Below are 15,184 nucleotides of genomic sequence, written 5' to 3' on the forward strand. Positions count from 1 at the left end.
ATCATCATCTTGAAGACGGATCTTTCAGAAGTCACGTCAGCCAGTACTCCACTGTAGGCCAGAAAGGCACTGGCGGATCATAGGGTTCATCACGCTGTGCGGATCAAAGCACAATCACCCCACACATGCACAAACAAGCATGTAGCATCCGCCATGACCTCGGGACCGCTACCTCAGCATCCTCCAAGTGAGCCGCTGCCACAACATCGCACGCCACCCACCCAACATCGCACAGCATCCTCCAAGTGAGTCGGCTGGATGTCCACAATGCGTAGCCTACCCAAGATCGTCATGTGCTGTTCAAATCCCCACCCACCTCTCACAGATCTAGATAGGTAGGCGCAACTGTCGTCATCAGCGCCTAGGCCACCAACGCCGCGGCGCGCACCATCATGACCACCCGCACCGCTCGATGGATACGATATTGGGGCACCACCCTACCTCGAGGCCATTGCAAAACTTTGCACGGTGCCCCGCCATGAGAGGCCACATCGCAACCTCGATGCTATCATCTAACTTGGTGTCGACACCGTCATCCACCAACCCGCCAATGGCTAGCAACGTCGACACTGACATATCCGCATCCCTTGCATCAGTGGTCCACTATGCCTGAGAAGAGGAGGTGGTGTGGCGACTCCCATGACCACCATGCCTTGCAGCCGGTACGGCATGCCACAACAGACCGTTCGAATGGCGAGGGGGCGAAAGGGGTAGGCATGACCCTAGAAGCATCCCATCCCGCGGCATCCCATGGTGACTCCGTCACGCGAGGGGGTGTCGATCGGGCGCCCCGGCAGGCATGCCGATCACCATGGACGCTAAGGTCCTCAATAGCAGCCATCGACATCATGGGCAAGGAGAGAGGTCGAAACCCGTACTCGCCGCCATAACAAAGGCCTTCGTCTTCGGCATTGGCGGGTCGTGCACGACCTGTGCACCCGTCACATACAACTGCTTCATCAAGGTAGAGCCATTAGAGATGAAAGAGGAAAGGGGAAGGCATACGCCGATGCCAACCCCGCCAAGGAGGAGGTGTGCGAATCACCCTTCCGCTAAACGCGGATCTGGTTGGTTTTTACCCTTTTGCCATGCCTTGCTCTACATGATACTCCCTCCTTTTTGGTTTATTAGGCCTACCTTTTTTCCTTCACTTTTTCCATTTTTGTAGTCCCGTTTTCATTCTCCTCAACACGGACTAGTGCATGTTGCTATTTCTGCTCATTTAGTGGCCGTGCATGCGTGCACTGCAGCTAATGCATATTAAAGCACTGGCGGCCGAGAGTGCTAATTGCACATTTTTGCAACCTACAAATTTGTAACAGCACTCACAATCTACTTTTTTTTTAATCGACACTCACAATCTACCTTGATTGAAGAGTTTTTTGAATTGGGCCCTTTAAACCAAAAGGGAGGGAGTAGTACCAAGTGGCATTAGCTCGAACGAAGGGAGCAAGAGAGCTATATCTTGTCTATTGTGAGATGGTACTCCGTCTCAAAGTAGGCGATTGTCAGATGGACTGACCCAATATGGGCTCCTGGGAGCGGGTTTTAGGAAGCTTCTATGACTTGTTTAGACTGATTTTAGAAGTTTATGTGCAGGGTTTTTTGTGTTTTTCTTTCGGGTTTTCATTTTATTTTATTTTTTCAATATATGTCAACATTTTTCGTATAGATATGGAACATTTTCTTGTTCCTTTTCACTGATTTTCTTTGGTTTTTTTATTCATTTTATTTATTTTTCCAATACATGTCTACTTTTTTCAATACACTTTATACATTTTTTGTATAGATCAGGAACATTCTTTTGATATAAGGTTGGACATTTTTTAAATACATGTTTTAAACATTTTTTGAATACGTATTAAACAATTTTCAAATACACTTTAAAAAGTTTTTGAATGCTATGAAGCAATTTTTTACTACGCAAACATTCTTTACATTTTATAAACATATTTTCAAAATGCATCAACATAGTTTTAAAATGTCATGCATATTTTTTGAATGGTACAAATATTTTTTGTCGAATTATGAGAACATTTTTTACATTGTATAAAAGTTTCCAAAATGCTTTGATTTTTTTTGTCATGCGTGAATTTTTTTTAAATGTCGTAAACATTTTTTTGAAAGCTGTCATTAATAAGTAAACTAATTTTCGGAATATATGTGTTTAAAATGTGTTGGAAAATTTAAACATAAGTAAAAAAATCGAACGATTCTTTGAGACAAAAAAGAAACCAAACGAATGAAGAAGCAGAGAAGTATACGAATGAACTTTTTTTTTTGCATGGTAGAAAACGAATGAACATGCAGATGCTACTTGGGCTGGCCAATATTGGTGAATGACGGGCGCCCCTTGCGGCGCGTGGAGGGCGGCGGGGAGACAGGAAACGCGCACGCCCTCACGCTTTTTTGCTTGTTATAACCTCGAAAAATGTTCACATTTTTTATAACAAAACCCCTAAAAACATCGGAATAAAAAAATCATGGATTAGAAAATTATAACAAGATTTTTTTATTAATTAAAATTGTTACTGTACCTCGAAAAATGTTTTGAATTTCAAAACAATGTTCTCAGATTTGAAAATACGTTCATGAAATTTTTAAAAATATTTCCACGTTTCAAATACTGTTCAGGAATTTGGAAATGTTCTTGGATTTCAAAAATGTTCACAAATATGTTTGTTTTTTCCAAAAATTTAAAAAATGTTGTGAAGAATTTGAAAAATGTTCACAAATTTGATTTTTTTCCAAAAATTAAAAAATGTTATGAAGAATTTGAAAATTAAAAATTGTTCCAGACTTTAAGATTGAACAGGCATCCCAAAAAAAAAAGATTGAACCCACATCAAATCGACTTTCACATACATCCGCGTGGCAGGCGTGATATGCCATATCAAACCAGTGAACAAAAACGTTTCCCTGAAAAACAAAAATTGTCGAACACATACGTACCGCAGGAAGCTCAACATCTTCCTCTTGAGAAATGGAAGATCTGCATACTCCACGTAAAGACTCTTCGCGTGAAGCTTAACCCCTTCAGATTCCACCACCCAAAAGCATTTAATTCTGCCGTTACCGATGCCACCCAACGCCGCTATTGAGGATATTTAAAGGGTTCATATGCAACTCCTTAGCTGATCAGAAGGTAGAACACCTACAAACATACTCATCGACCATGTCAAGCGACGGCGGACCGACAGTTGCTGTGACGCTGTTCACCGAGAAGGAGGCGAAAAGGGTGCTGTTTGCTGAATCTGGCAGGGAGTTCATCGACGCTCTCTTCAGTTTCCTCACGCTGCCGCTCGGCACAATTGTTCGCCGTCTCGGTAAGAAATCTCAGATAGGATGACTTGATGAGCTGTACAAGAGCGTGGAGATCACTTCCAAACCGCGGCATGCAGAACCATGCTTCTTCGTCCTGTCAATGCTGCCGGGTTTTGTTGCGATCGGCTTGAGGTTCAAGTGGATGATAGCAACAAGACAGATGCGGATAGAGCCTCCAAGTGGGATCGTAAAAAGGAAAAGATGTTGTGCTATCGTTGTGGTGAGAGGGGCCACTTTATAGCTGAATGTGTGACTGAGCTTTGTGATACATGCCTCAAGCCTGCGCATGACACGGGGGAGTGCCCGATACTGCGTGATCAGCTGCCGAGCATTACCATCTATGGAGTATACTGTGCTGAGCTGATTTTTTTAGTCTCCTTGTGCGAGGGAGATCCCAGAGGAACCCCATAGCACGACCACGGGGATTGTCAAAGTTACGAAAGGTGATGTGTCTGAGGCGGAGATTATGCACAGGCTCAGTGAGTTAGCTCCGGGTAATTTTCAGTGGGAGCTTCATCGTCTCGAGGCCAATATGTATAAGATTGACTACCCTACAACAGAGGACCTGGAGCATCTTCTGAGTTTTGGGTTGTGCAGAGTTCCTGGTACAGAGTGCATCCTCGAGTTCCATGAGTGGAAGAAGGTAGAGCCACAGGGCAAGCCTCTCACATAGGTCTGGTTGCGATTCTTAGGGGCTCCATCGAAGCCGCTTCAGGATGCTCAGGTTGCTGCTAGTTTGGGGATACTGGTCGGGAAGACAGAGAGGGTGGACATGGCCTTCACACGTGCCCAGGGGGTGGCCCGTTTGCTGGTTAGTGTCCTCGACATTTAGTTTGTGCCTGATGTGGTTAAGTGGACCTATAGAAGCCAGGTTTTTAACCTTGAGATTGAGTTCGAGGATACCGATCTTTTCGCTGAGGCTATGGCAGGGACGGATGTGGATATGCATGATAAGGATGATGGGTCGGGTAATACGGAGGTGCGAGGGGAGGGTGTTGGGAGTGATCTGTCCAACGGTTCGGGTTCCACCTCACAGACACCCGGGACTGGGGCTGCGTCTTCAGTTACGGTGCCGATGAGTACGCTGAGATTCGGTTCTTTTGAGCCAGCTTCTGCTCCTCCTAGGTTGTGGAGCGATCGCGTGGAGTCTGAGGACGTGATAGAACACTCGCTCCCTCCTCTAGACTTTGCAGTGGCTGCTGCCTCTCTGGATGGGAGCCTGGAGGCGATGGTTACTATGATGACTTCGGTTGAGGGAGGGGAGGATCATGGGAAGGTGTGGCCCCTCCTTCTCCTACTCCTTTTGATGTTTCGCCACTGCTGAGGACGGCGGCGGAGGGCTCTGCGTTGCCGACTGGTGACGTGACCGGTTTGGGAGGGGGACCCGGGCCGGTGGCCTCGGCTCCCTCTTCTCCTATACTGGTCGGGGCTGCCGAGCCTGAGGCTTCCTTGGGCCATGCGAGCCGGCCGTCTCCTGCTCGGTTGCAGGGGCTGCTCCAGCCGTCGCCGACCATGGTGGTCGCGGCGCCTCCATGCTTGAGGGCCGGATCGGGTGGGGAGCGGGGGCAGGCGGCTCCCGCACTCACTTCACCTCGTTCGTCTGTGGAGGGGATGACGACGGTGCGGGCCGCGTCTCCTTCTAGCCAGAGGGCCAGGTCAGGCGGTGAGCGTGGGCAGGTGGCCCAGTATTCTCTTCCCCCGCGCTCGCCGAGGGTGTTGGGGACCCCGCCGGTGCTTGTGGCGGATCATGGTGCCTTTTCGGGTGTTGCAGCCTCGCCGTGCGTTGGGGGCGGGGCTGGAGTTCCTACCCCAAACGGGGCCACTCGGGAGGAGGTCATCGCGTTTGGAGGTATTCCGGATCCCGTTTCTTCGGGGCGACGGATGTGTAGCCGTCTCCAGGACCGACCGGATGTTGATGACATGCAGCTGAGGTGTGCCAAGCGGGCAGCCAAGCTTCATGATATTGAGATCACCACTGGTATGTCGGTCAACACCTCCAATTCCATTCTGCATTTTTCTAATGATGAGATTATTCATAATGCAAATCAGTTAGGAGTTTCACTAGGTAGTGATGATAGTGAAATCTCTAAATCCGTTAATGATATCCTGGATCTTCAAGCGGAACACACTTTAGAACTGATTCGTAACCTAGCAGCGGTAAAACCTATGAATGATTCGGACATTGATGCTTTGGGAGTCAGAGTGCTAGACACTTTCTGTGCATATATTGCCCCCTCCCTCCCTGAGTAAGAGGAGGATGACGATTCGATACCCCTAGGGGATGTTGCACCCATCGAGGATCGGAGTGTTAGGTCCACGGAGCCCAGTTGTGAGGACCGGGTGGAGGACCAAAACAGGCCTAAACGTAAGTGGAGGCGAAAGATTTATCCAACTTCGGCGGTGTGTAGAAGTGCTAGGAACCGTACGACCAAAAAATTTCATGATGAATTATGAGAGGAATTTTTTGGAATAGCAGAGGTCTGAGAGACTTGGCTAAAAGAAGATTTCCAGCGGATGCTTCTATTGAACATAGGTTGGACTTTATCGCCCTTTCTGAAACAGGAAGGGGTAATTTCGCACCACACTTCCTAAATACTTTATCGGGAGGTGTCTATTTTGATTGGCACTGCCTTCCCCCGAGAGGAAGATCAGGTGGGATCTTACTTAGGGTTAGATGCGAGACGTTGGAAGTCCGAAGTGTGGTTATGGGAGATTTCGCCGTCAAGTTTCGGGTTAGATCGAAGGCCGATGGGTTTAATTGGGCACTGGTGGCGGTATATGGGGCTGCGCAGCCAGAACGCAAACCAGATTTCTTGGCGGATCTTGTCCGTATTTGTGGTTCTGAGCAGCTTCCAATCTTAGTTGGGGGTGACTTCAATATTATTAGAAGGAGAGAGGAAAAGAACAATGATAATTTTGATGGCAGGTGGTCGTTCATGTTTAATACTATTATTGAAAGCTTGGATCTGAGAGAGATAGAGCTTTCGGGTAGAAAATTTACTTGGGCTAATACTTTGCCAACTCCTACTTTTGAGAAGCTAGATCGTGTCCTCGCGAGTGTTGACTGGGAGCAGAAGTTCCCTCTGGTAACAGTCCAGGCGTTATCGTGCGGAATCTCAGACCACGCCCCTTTACTGGTTGACTCGGGTGAGGCACTGCATATGGGGAATAAAAATACCTTATCTTTTGAATTAGCGTGGTTTGAAAGAGAAGGTTTTTTTGATCTAATAGCCATGGAGTGGGCAAAAGATGCAGGAGGAAGGACTTCTGTTGAGAGATGGCAGAATAAGATCAGACACTTGAGAAGTTTCTTACGTGGGTGGGCCAAGCATCTCAGTGGGATTTATAAGGTTGAAAAGGAAAGGCTCCTTTCTCTAATTCAGGCCTTAGATGTAAAAGCCGAGTGAGGGAGTCCTAGATTAAGGGGTCCTCGGATGTCCGGACTATGTAACATGGGCCGGACTAATGGGCTATGAAGATACAAGACAGAAGACTTCTTCCCGTGTCCGGATGGGACTCTCCTTTACGTGGATGGCAAGCTTGGCGTTCGGATATGTAGATTCCTTCCTTTGTAAACCGACTCTGTACAACCCTAGGCCCCTCCGGTGTCTATATAAACCAGAGGGTTTAGTCCGTAGAGGCAATCGCAATCATACAGGCTAGACATCTAGGGTTTAGCCATTACGATCTCGTGGTAGATCAACTCTTGTAATCCTCATATTCATCAAGATCAATCAAGCAGGAAGTAGGGTATTACCTCCATCGAGAGGGCCCGAACCTGGGTAAACATCGTGTCCCCCGTCTCCTGTTACCATCGACCCTAGACGCACAGTTCGGGACCCCCTACCCGAGATCCATTGGTTTTGACACTGACATTGGTGCTTTTATTGAGAGTTCCGCTGTGACGTCAAAGACAGGATTGATGGCCCTCCTTGTTATCAAGGAAGGTATCACCTTCGGAGGAGCCCTGGCCCTAGGTCAAACCCTCCGGCTGGGCGGCTTTACCATGACCGCCCGTGCGGCCGTCAAGCCGACGATGACTACTCAGATCATCAAAAATTGTTTCCGCATCGACTCCGAATACTCCAAACGGATGGATCCGGCGGAGTTGTCGTCTTTAAACGAACTCCTGGATCGCATCGCAGCCATGGGAGTCGCTACAGACTACGATCGGATTGGGCTTAAATCCGATCAGAGAGAAATCAAATCTCCGCCGATCACCCATCAGATAGCGGTCGTAGAGGAGCAAAACAACAACTCTTCCTCTATGTTGAAGACGAAATATGTTCGGATTTCCGAGATCGAAGAGCCGGATACCTGTCTGCTGAACGACACTCCCAGCCCTCCGAACCTAGAGTCAGACGTTGGGCTTGAAAACTGAGTGAACATCCCGGAGCCCGAACTATTAAGTTCGGAAGTATTTCAAACTCCGGACCCCAAATTGGGCCAGGGTTCGGATTTAAAGCCACCCACCCACTACAAGCAATATTCGCCAAGAAATTCCGACCCTCCGGATATATGCGACCTCATGTACATACGACAGCAGTCTCAGGAAACAGTCCATCACTTTTGGGCCAGGTTCCTCCTTGTCAAAGATAAGATTAAAGACTGCCGCGACGAGGACGCGATTTCAGTATTCTACAATAATTGCACGGATGAAGGAATCCTCAACGCCATCAACCGCCGTCGCGTATTACACTTCGCTGACTTGGCAACTATAGTACAGAAGTACTACGCAATGGAAAGCACCTGGAAAGCTCAGACAGCTTGCTGGGAACCCCCAATTTCCGCTCAACCCCTCGGGCAGGCGAAACGGGTGCACCCTCGCGCGGCACCCGGTGCCATACTGAAGAAAACTAAGCCCGTTACGGGACGCGGAACCATTCTGGTGGGATGGCTCGATAAGCCATGCAAAATACACACGAGACCGGACAACGGACCAACCCACAGCCTTAGAGCATGTTGGATACTCCGGCAAGTGGCCAAGAGCGGCGAGGATATCCTCACCAAAAACACCTCAGAGCAACGTCCCCCGGACGATGGCGACCTCAGAGTATTGACGGTCTTCGAGACTTTCTCTTCAAACAATCAGCATAAGAGGGCACTCAGCGACCTCGCCGAAGTCTGCCAAGTCGCAGCAATAAACCCCTGGAATGACACGGCCATAACCTTCAATGCCAGTGACGAACCAAAATTCTGGCCAGTCCGGGCACCAGCCGCCCTGGTCCTCAATCCAATCGTGGACGGCTTACGGCTCACTAAAGTGCTCATGGGCGGCGGCAGCGGAATAACCTCATCTATGAGGATACACTCAAGAAAATGGAAATAGACAGGACCCGCATCGAGCAAAGTAATACGACCTTCCGAGGGATTATTCCCAGCCGGGAGGCGCGATGCGCGGGGAAAATCACACTCGACGTGGTATTCGGCACGCCGGAGAACTATCAGTCCGAAGAGATAACCTTCCAAGTGGCCCCTTTCAATAGTGGATATGACGCCCTGTTGGGGCGAGACGCGTTCACACGCTTTCAAGCCATACCCCATTACGGGTATATGAAGCTCAAAATGCCCGGGCCCAATGGTATTATCACTCTCACTAGTGATCCGGACATAGCACTCCACACCGAAAATAAAACCGCATCCCTGGCCCTCGAGGCACAGTTCGAGGCCCTCGCGGCCGAAGAATTAACCGCACTACGCTCCGCAGTGGATAGGGACGACGTAATTCTTGACAAGCGGCCCAAATCCACCTCCTTCAAACCAGCAGACGAAATAGTCAAATTTCAAGTCCACCCGATGGACCCCAAGAAGACAGCTTCCATCGGGGCACAGCTGGACCCAACAGCCGACGCCGCATTGCGAGCGTTCCTACGCGAAAACTGGGACATATTCACCTGGCACCCTTCTGATATGCCAGGAATCCCACACAGGTTGGCCGAACACAGCCTCAATATATTGAAGGGATATAAGCCGGTCAAGCAAACACTGCGGTGCTTTTCCGAACCCAAACGACAAGCTATGGGGGAGGAGCTAGCGAAATTAATCGAGGCCGGATTCATTAGAGAAATAAAACACCTGGACTGGCTAGCAAATCTGGTGATGGTGCCAAAGAAGGATAAATCCTGGCGCCTGTGCGTCGATTTCAAAGACCTCAACAAGGCCTGCCCTAAGGATCCATTCCCCCTCCCCCGCGTCGATCAGATTATCGATGCTACCGCAGGACACGACTCACTGTGTTTCCTCGACGCATACTCCGGATACCATCAAATCAAAATGAAGGAGTCCCATCAAGCCGCAACGGCATTCATTACCCCATACAGACATTTTTGCTTCAACACTATGCCCTTCGGGCTAAAAAACGCCGACGCCACCTACCAGCGCATGATTCAAACATGCCTGGAGAAACAAATCGGCAAGACAGTTGAAGCATATGTGGATGACGTCGTCATCAAGACTAGGCATGTCGAGTCATTAATAGATGACCTACGTCTCACATTCGACAACCTCCATACATATGACATCAAGCTCAATCCGAAAAAGTGTGTTTTCGGCGTTCCCGCTAGAAAACTGCTGGGCTTTATCGTTTCCAATAGAGGAATTGAGGCAAATCCAGCCAAAATCCGAGCTTTGTCAGAATTGGCTACAACAGACCTCAAACAGGTCCAAAAACTAGCCAGATGCGTGGCAGCTTTAAGCCGCTTTATCTCCAGGCTAGGAGAAAAGGCATTGCCACTTTATCACCTTCTCCGACGCAATGACCACTTCGAGTGGACGGATGCGGCAACGGCCGGACTGGAAGAAATAAAGGCCCTTTTAGCAAGCAACCCAAACCTGGCCGCACCGAACGTCGGCGAACCCATGCTATTATACATCTCGGCAACACACCAGGTGGTGAGCGCGGTGCTCGTCATTGAGCGAGAGGCGGACGGACACAAATTCCCACTTCAGAAACCGGTATACTACGTATCCACTGTCCTCACACCATGCAAATCCTGGTACCCCCATTACCAAAAGATAGCATATGCGGTCTTCATGGCATCCCGGAAGCTACGACACTACTTTCAGGAGTGTTCGATCACGGTGGCTTCCGAAGTACCACTCAATGACATAATAAACATCCGTGACGCTACACGCCGGATTGCCAAGTGGGCCATTGAGCTCCTGCCATTCGACATAACGTACAAACTGCACCGAGCCATTAAATCCCAAGTATTGGCCGACTTCGTCGCCGAATGGACAGAGGCCGAACTCCCTAAAGAGTACGGTACATATTCCAACTGGGTCATGCACTTTGATGGCTCTAAAATGCTGGCCGGTTTAGGAGCGGGCGTTGTCTTAACGTCCCCCACCAGAGACACAGTCCAGTATGTACTCCAAATATTATACACAGACTCCAACAATGTAGCCGAATACGAGGCCTTATTGCACGGTCTTCGGATGGCTACCTCCATGGGCATACAACGCCTGGAGGTGCGCGGGGATTCAAATCTCGCAATATCCCAAATAAATGGATACTTTGACGCCAAAGATCCGAAGATGGCGGCCTATCGTAACGCCGTACTCAAAATATCAGCTAGGTTCGAGGGACTCGAGTTTCATCATGTGGCTCGAGAAAGTAATCAAGCAGCGGATATCCTTGCTCGCATGGGCGCCAAGCGTGACCCCGTCCCGCCTAACATCTTTCTGGAAAGGCTCTTCAAGCCATCCGTTGTATGGCAGGGTGAGAGCAGCAACACCAGTCCAGACCCGATTACACCCCCAGATTCCGAACACAATACCGATATCATCGGGGGCTCAGCCACCGAGATAACATCATCGGCCCATCTAATAATGGCAGTAATTGCCCCATGGACCGAACCCTTGGCCTACCTTAATAGGCGAGAGCTCCCTGAGGACCAGAATGAGGCTCGCTGCATTGTTCGGCGCTCGAAAGCCTACAAGGTTCATGAAGGAGAACTCTACAAGAAAAGTACTACCGGAGTCCTTCAAAGATGTATCTCCGAAGAAGAGGGGCGGCAGATCTTGGCCGAAATCCATGCTGGTCTTGGCGGTCACCACGCCGCAGCTTGGCCCCTTGTAAGTAAGGCCTTCCGTATAGGTTTCTTTTGGTCGACGGCCCGAGCAGATGCATAGGACCTGGTCCAACGTTGTGTCGGATGCCAGCTCTTTGCCAATCAAAGCCATATGCCGCCTACTGCTCTACAAACAATTCCCATTACTTGGCCTTTTGCGGTCTGAGGGCTTGATATGGTCGGACCCCTTAAAGGAGGAAGCCATAAGAAAAAAAATATCTGCTAGTCATGGTAGATAAATTCACCAAATGGATAGAGGCCAAACCAGTGAAAACGGCCGAAGCCGGACCGGTGATAAACTTTATATCCGGTGTCGTGCACCATTATGGTGTCCCACACAGCATCATCACCGATAATGACTCCAATTTTACAGCCGAGGAAGTGAAATCCTAGTGTGCTAAATTGGGCATTAAGCTCGATTACGCCTCGGTCTATCACCCACAAACTAACGGTTGCTACCTCTTGAGCATGCGTTGGTTTTCCCTTGAAGAGGAAAGGATGATGCAGCAAAGTAGCGTAAGTATTTCCCTCAGTTTTTGAGAACCAAGGTATCAATCCAGTAGGAGGCCACACGCAAGTCCCTTGTACCTACACAAACAAATAAGAACCTTGCAACCAACGCGATAAAGGGGTTGTCAATTGTCACGCCCAATATGCGACCCTATCCGCGAGGAACTCGAAGGTCCCACCAAGGATAGACCCGCATATTGAAACGCTTTTGCAAGGTGGATATCATTACATCAACATTACATAATAGTTGGGGATACATACAAGGCATACAAATGCCGCAAGAATACATCAATACATCATACATAAGATCAACATCCGACTACGGATGAAACACAAACAGAAGCTCAAACGACATCCACCCTGCTAGCCCAGGCTGCCGACCTGGAACCTATCCCCTGATCGAAGAAGAAGCAGAAGAAAAACTCCAAAACAAGTAACATCGCTCTCGCGTCATGATCATCGCAAAACCTGTACCTGCAACTGTTGTTGTAGTAATCTGTGAGCCACGAGGACTCAACAATCCCATTACCATGGGTATCAAGACTAGCAAAGCTTAATGGGTAAGGAAGGGGTAAAGTGGTGAGGTTGCAGCAGCGACTAAGCAAGATATGGTGGCTAACTTACGCAAATAAGAGCGAGAAGAGAAGCAATGGAATGGTCGTGAAGCTAGCAGTGATCAAGAAGTGATCCTGAACTCCTACTTACGTCAAACATAACCCAAAAACCGTGTTCACTTCCCGGACTCCGCCGGAAAGAGACCATCACGGTTACGCACGCGGTTGATGCGTTTTAGTTAAGTCAAGTGTCAAGTTCTTTACAACCGGACATTAACAAATTCCCATCTGCCACATAACTGCGGGCACGACTTTCGAAAGATAATACCCTGCAGGGGTGTCCCAACTTAGCCCATTATAAGCTCTCACGGTCAACGAAGGATATTCCTTCTCCCGGGAAGACCCGATCAGTCTCGGAATCCCGGTTTACAAGACATTTCGACAATGGTAAAACAAGACCAGCAAAGCCGCCCGATGCGCTGACAATCCCGATAGGAGCTGCACATATCTCGTTCTCAGGGCAACACCGGATGAGACATCCTACGAGTAAAACCAGCCCTCAAGTTTCCCCGAGGTGGCCCCGCAGTCTACTCGGTTCGGACCAACACTTAGAGAAGCACTGGCGTGGGGGAGGGGGGGGGGTTAAAATAAAGATGACCCTTGGGACGCGCGACTCCCAAGGGAAAAAGGCTAGGTGAGGCAAATGTAAAACCAAGGTTGGGCCTTGCTGGAGGAGTTTTATTCAAAGCGAACTGTCAAGGGGGTCCCATAAATCACCCAACCGCGTAAGGGACGCAAAAATCAAGGAACATAACACAGGTACGACGGAAACTAGGGCGGCAAGAGTGGAACAAAACGCCAGGCATAAGGCCGAGCCTTCCACCCTTTACCAAGTATATAGATGCATTAATTAAATAAGAGATATTGTGATATCCCAACAAAGTTCATGATATCCATGTTCCAACATGGAACAAACTTCATCTTCACCTGCAACTAGCAACGCTATAAGAGGGTCTGAGCAAAGCGGTAACATAGCCAAACAACGGTTTGCAAGGAAGGGTGAAAAGGTTAGAGGCTGACATGACAATTTGGGTGGCTTGAAAAGCAAGTGATAGGTAGCGCGGCATAACGATAGAACGAAGCAACTAGCATAGCAATGATAGTAATGAGATCCAGGGTAACGGTCATCTTGCCTGAAATCCCGCTAGGAAGAAGAATGAGTCCATGAAGAAGATGAAGCCACGAAGACGAACCAAGCGTAGTCGAACGAATCCTCACGATCGCAACGAAACGGGAACTAACGAGAAGGAGCACAACCGGAAAGAAGCAAACAACAAGGTAAACACACCACACATAAACAAGACATGATGCACAACCAAACATGATGCATGACAAGGCTAGATGAAGCTACTCATGGCAAGAGTTGATGCATACAAGAGCAACACATCAAAACAAGTTTAAATGAGGCTGAAAACAACATATAATAAATCCGGTAAGTCCTCATGTGCAAGTTTCGAAATTGGTCCAGATCTGAATAAACATTAAGTTGAAGTTGTTAAATAGCAAGTTAAGATGCATCAAGATGATCTACACGAAATTCTAGTCAAGTTACATATAAAGTTTATTTAGTTCAGAGCTACGGCCTAGAAGATATGAGCAAAACAAGTTAAACATGACATTGATGCAAAATGCATCCAAACATCAAGCAAACACCTAATATAAAACTACATGCAATTCTAAGGAAGTTTCATATAGAGCACACTCAAAACGGAGCAACGGTGCAACACATACACTCCAACCAAGATATAACAACAATCTGTCCAAAACAGCAACTAGGCATCTAGCAAGCATCATAACAACATGCTACAGCACTCCGTCATGATAACAAAAGGCATGGACATGATGTAAAGGTAAAGCATTGCAAAACATGAACACTGAGCTATCTCCAGAAACCACTAGAACATGCTCAAAAGGACATGGCAAGATTGCAAATAATTACAGATTCACAGACTTAGCAGAATTTCAGGACATGGCAGAAATAACATCAGGTTGCAATGTTTAGAGCTATCAAACAATAGGTTTCAGCAAGCTATCATGGCAAACGTAAGCATGGAATGCTAGTACTAAATATAAAGAACAAAACTCCTTCAGTGATCTAATTCCAAAGATCAACGGAAAACATGGTAGCATCAATGCAAACATGGCAAGTGATATGACAGATTCAGACTTAAAAGAAAAACAGAGCATGGCAGGAACAACGATAAGTAGGCATGTTGGTGAGTTTGTACCACTCACCACAGAGCATTTCATGGCATGTTAAGTCAACCAACAGTAGGAAGACATAATTATGAAGCTAAGCATGGCAATGGAAAAGTCATAGGATGCATGGATCACTAACAAAACACATGGCAAAACTGAACTTAATGTTAACAAGCTGACAACAACATTATTTAGCAACTTTGTAGCATGATATCAACAAGCTACAGCAGCTTATAAATGCAACCAAGGGCATGGATGGATATAGAACAACATGTATAACACAATATCCTTAGTGAACATCTCCAGATTATGCATAGAATTCATGGTAGCAGCAGGTTTACATAGCAACAAAATATAACAGACTGAGACTTGGCAGAAATGACCAAGTCACAGAAATCAGCAACATCATGGAGGCTACTTTGCATGCTTGTGATAGTCACCACATAGAACACAAAAATACAAGAC

Source organism: Triticum aestivum, chromosome 2D, assembly GCF_018294505.1.
Source record: "Triticum aestivum cultivar Chinese Spring chromosome 2D, IWGSC CS RefSeq v2.1, whole genome shotgun sequence".
In the NCBI taxonomy this organism is placed as follows: Eukaryota; Viridiplantae; Streptophyta; class Magnoliopsida; order Poales; family Poaceae; genus Triticum; species Triticum aestivum.